This window comes from the organism of the source record quoted next, unplaced genomic scaffold, assembly GCF_019419815.1.
Source record: "Pyrus x bretschneideri cultivar Hongxiangsu unplaced genomic scaffold, Pyrus_bretschneideri_v1 Contig15, whole genome shotgun sequence".
Lineage (NCBI taxonomy): Eukaryota > Viridiplantae > Streptophyta > Magnoliopsida > Rosales > Rosaceae > Pyrus > Pyrus x bretschneideri.
In genome coordinates, this window is record NW_025999446.1 from 1,699,620 (window position 1) to 1,704,801 (window position 5,182).

The 5,182-nt window shown below is 37.0% G+C and overlaps 1 non-coding gene across 1 annotated transcript; it reads right to left on the reverse strand.

Moving 5' to 3' along the window:
* Positions 1-436: 436 nt before the first annotated feature.
* LOC103959549 lies at positions 437-4,135 on the reverse strand. Its single transcript, XR_007256869.1, has 7 exons — positions 4,034-4,135; positions 3,794-3,861; positions 3,377-3,449; positions 2,529-2,652; positions 2,333-2,432; positions 1,556-1,655; positions 437-807 (listed from the first exon to the last, which is right to left on the reverse strand). It is a non-coding gene; the product is annotated as an uncharacterized LOC103959549 (transcript).
* Between the last annotated feature and the right edge of the window lie 1,047 nt (positions 4,136-5,182).

Here is a 5,182-nt window from a genome sequence, read left to right on the forward strand (position 1 = left end):
GTGTAAACAGCACATTCTTTTTCATATTTGAAAGAAGTCTTTGTGGAACATTCGTGCCCCATGAATCCATTTCTCGAGGCATTGAAGCCTTCATTTGTAAGGTCTGCAATTGATTGACGCTCAACTTAGTAAGGTTCGTTTGCATCACTATTGGAAGATTCTATAGACTCCACGTTATCCTTGAATATATTGAATATATTGAAACGCTTCTCCTCCTCGTTAACACCGGTATATGCACGTCCATAACAAGCCATTCATTGCTCATATTTTCCGTACATTGATGCATCTTGGAGAGTGCGAAACGTGGCTTGAGAAGACAAAGCCCCCAAAATAAAGAGTAAGGCCAGACAAACACAGTTGCGGTAGGAAGTCAATATTTGCTAATTCTAATTGCAATAAGTAGCACCAATGAAAGTTGCAGTGCAATCCCTTGAAATGTTTCGGTAACTAGCGTCGCAGTATCATTAACATTTAAATCCATTCCCGTCCATTTCCAGTGATCGTCGAACAACATTTCTATGCTCTGAGAAATTATATCTATCATAATTTGTAGACTGTCGCTGTTGAACATTGCAAAATATACATAGAAATTATGGGACGAAAGATGAGTCTTCCTAACACAACACACCCTTAAGTTACGCGAATTAAAAGAACCACCATGATAAATACACATGTCATGACAAACATCAGAAGCCATGTGAAACAAGTAGTCTTGGACGTCCTCGAGTATATACCTGCTGCCCGTGTAGTGGCGTGACCAGTGCTTGCCAAGCTACTTTCAACAGCCTTCTCTGTAGAATCAAGTATCTGCACACAAGCCATAACTAAGTTATGAGATCAACATACATGTCATTCCATCAGCACTCCATTTACATCTAAGGCACACCAAAGAGTAAACAGATAAAAAGTTTTTATGTAACAAACGATGTTGCATTATTGCTGGGAACATTTTCCGATGGTCGCCATATATCTGATGATAAAACGGTTTTTGCTTGTGACAATGTAAGTTCTATTACAATCATGACTAGCAGAGTCAACAGCTTATATAAGAATACTTAGTGTTCCAAATTTTTAAGAGATCCAATAAAAGACACTCAGCAGCGTATCCTTCTTTTCCTAGCTCTGATTGCCAAGCTTATTGTGTTATTCAACTTCCTTCTTTATTTTAAATTTAAAAACATGGAAAACCGGACCAGATATCATATTGCAAGCCTCCCCAAACCCCTTTACTGTAAACTATTTCTCAACAAAAATTAAATCAGTTCTGTTACCACTTAAATTCCTCGGCAGGTGTTTTTTTTATTTTTTATTTTTTTATAATTTTTAGCCCCCGTCTCTTAGGAACTCATGACAGTCCCAACATTCGTTTCTTTGTTTAACATTTTCCTTTTCAAGAATTTCTCCTAATCTCAAACCCTCTAAATCCAAAGCAATATTCACCAAAACTTCCCTTCAGTGTCGCCCTAAACAAATCAAACCACAGCCAGCTAAATCCAAAAGGTATTGACTCTATAGACATTACAACATCCTGCAATAGATATCTCAGGGTGCTTACTTTTTCAGTGTTTTCCAAGGAGTGACTCATCATGAGACTACTCTCTTTGAGCTGTCTAGCCAATCCAACCATTTCGTCTGTCAAATCCTCTTGAAGCTTTCTGTAAACAAGAGAGAAAAGTTTATAAGAATCGAAAGCATAATGTGGAAAAGAAATGTAATTAACATTTGAAAGTCTTAACGGCTGAATTGTGTGTTCTACCTTATGGACATCAATTGACTTGGGATTGAGGAAATTTCCTCTCTAACAGTAACTGTATCTACTCTGATGGGTTATCTGATTCAAGGTCACATTATTCGAGCCATCATCTGTTGGCAATGGTGTACAAACATGATGGCAGGAAAGACATGGGTTGGCCATGGACTAGGGTTGCTACAATTTGGATGGTCCTCCTAGTTCCTTAAGCACTCTGAATAACAGAGAGGCTGGGGTCTGTAGGCCAATATTTATCTTTGGGTAGCATCTTATCTTTGTTACCATCAAAGTAAAGCAAGAAATTGTACAGAAAGAAGGAACACTTCCCAAAGTTGCCTGACTATTGTTCAAAAATTATCTGATGTCCCAAGTGAGCATCCATGTCATTTCTATTTGTACATATGCATTTTTTTAAGCAAAAATCAACTTCTATTTTTACTAAAACAAAAGTTTCATACTGAAAACACATATAACTGCATCGCTGTGGTAATTAATGATTAACATCCTAGAACTCCCGTTTTCAATTTCATCCAGTCTCATGACTCCAGTTTAATAGAAAAAATTGAGATACTGTGAATATACCTATGCTTTTCAATGTGTGCTTGGGCCGCAGCATCCAGTTTGACAGGCCCTGAAGAATCAACACCAGCAGTCTCGCGAGTTCCATCTTCAGTATTAGAGACTAGGCCTGTTTAACAAAAACACAGTTCAAATAAAACAAGTCATTGCAGACAAAATATCACAAAGAAGGAGCTGAAACCATAGTGATCCCAACTACCATTCACTTACACAAATCTCCTTCTCAAACCTGGAGAAGGGGGAATCTGATTGCCTCCTGTATCAGAAGAGTTTGCTTTGACAGAAATTCTTGCAAGGGGCTCTTCGGGTGTTTGAATATCAGGCTGGGAATTGGCGAAAGAAATCACAGTTAGGAGCAAGGAACTCCATATATTGCACATATATACATTACATTCTTTGACCAAAAAACAAACAATACATTACATTCTAAAGAAATATTCGCTTGCCAAACTGTTAATCTGGTAAACTTGTGCTTTTATATGATGCCAGATTCACAATATTCAATATACCATGTCAGATATCTAGCAACAGAACATTATCCATTTATTACAGATTCACTCTTGAGATGCCATGAAATGACACAACAAATTACATGTAGCATGAAATGGTGTGGGCACTTGAACTATAAACTATCTCTAGGAATTGTTCACCGCATAAGAACTAAAAACTGTCCAACCATCCATCACAGCTCAAAAAAAAAAAACCTGTAATATTTTAGTTGTCATGTCAAACAGTCTCCCAAGAAATTTGTTTCAGCCTAACAATATTTTGTTTTTCATACCTTATCATTATAATTTCCCGGCTTTCAAACTAAATCTACTATTAGTAAAATTGATTCAAATCATAGAAATTCACAGAACATTGTAAATTAAAGTACACCGGCTTTCAAACTAAATCTACTATTAGTAAAATTGATTCAAATCATAGAAATTCACAGAACATTGTAAATTAAAGTACTCATTTTGCCAATGTAACGGGTTTAAAGTACATAAAACCAACACATCAACAAAAGGCAACGTGTATGCTTTCTAGATTATATGCACACACCGGTGGAGCAGCTAATTTGGAAGCAATGGCTTCAATCTTCTCTGAATAGTCACTCAAAACAGCCTTTGAAACTCTGGGTATAAAATTGAAGATAATGATATCAATTAGTAAACTAAGAATGTTGCAAACTCTTAAGTAGGGCACAGTATCAAGAAAATACATTGAAATAGAGAAGATGAAAATGTTGATCTGTGTAGCCACCATTAGTACCCAGTATCAAGAAAAAAGTGTTTGGAATGTGAATCAATATTTCCATCATACCTACCAAAATCTGTAAAGGTTCGTAAGGTAAAAGAAAGGAAGCGTATTGGAACATGCATCCAACTATTGGACAAATAATCGTTAAACAAAAGTAAATCAAGGGAGAAAATAAAACACATACTTCGACAAAAAATTAAAAATAAAAAACATACTGACCTGGGTAAGCCTTCTGGAGTTCTCTCTTCAGCTAGTTGTTCTACCAGTTCTCGTAAAGTAGCAACATACTGCAAAGTAGCCATACTTAGTCATCCATAAATGGCACATATCCCCAAAGAAAAAACAAAACAAAAACCTAGAACTGTAAATATCACGCCGAGAAACTGGAAATAGTTGGCACAAAGGAATTAACTGCAAATGGATAAAACTTTGTAACCTATAATTCTAATAACAACATACATGTACAAGTTTTGCCTGGTTCTGTTGCTGAGGTGCAGCTGCAAGCAGCCTCTTCAAATTCACCTCTGTTTTACTGATTCTCATCCCAAAATCCTGCACCATTTAACAAACATAAAACAACAAGCAATTCAACACTCAACCAACACCCATGAAACGATCACCTTTTTGTAAATGATCTCTATGCTTTGTTTTTTTATCTAAACGTCGTCAATTTGATATTGATCAGTTCAACAATTGGTATTTGTAAGTGATCATTTCATAAATTTCCCAAAAAATTAACCCAAACTCTAAAAAAAGAAAATCCATAACCCAATTCTGCACAGGTTGTACGTACAAGTAATCAAGATGCAAGAGTTCCCTATTCAAGATACACAACTCCTAATTCTAGCGCTCCTAATCTTGCACAAGCAGAAAGTACGCCAACCATGGCATAGCAATCGGGTTTCAAATTCCCCGTCAGGCAGTGGAGATGTACATAAAAGAACCTTTCAGATAAGCTGACACAGTGCTTTAACAATGACACCAAATTCAATAGAGATATCTAGATTATGCAGGTACCCTTTTACCATAATAAGTGAAGAGATTAAATCTTTAAAAGAGAAGAACCACACACACACACAAAAAAAAAAAAAAAAAAAAAAAAAACCTTTAATGTACCCACAAATCATGGCAGTCCAAGAAACAACATCTTTCTCCGGCATTTCATCAAATATCTTATGTGCATGTTCCAAATACCCACATTTCGCATACAAACAGAGCAAACTGGTTTTAACATAAACATCGAAGTCAAACCCGGTTTTCACCACAAGGGTATGAATGTTCAGACCCAATTGGAAGTCCGATCGCCTCGCAAACGCTTTCAGATGCAGAAGCGCCTCCTTGTCAGGACTCAGTATGCACAGCCAATGGTTACAAACCCTTAAATCAAAACCTCCCATTTTTTTCTAATTGACAACCCCTTCCTCACCCATCAGATTCTTCTAATTGACAACAATAGTAAGCATTACTATCAAAGAAAATCTGTAGAACATGAGATACTGACTGAGTAACCTTGCAAAGGAAGTCGTGGGTCGAGAGACTCGAGACTGGAAACGGCGAGAGGACTCAGAGCCAGAGGAGGTCGCGGGTCACGCCGTCACGGGTCACGGG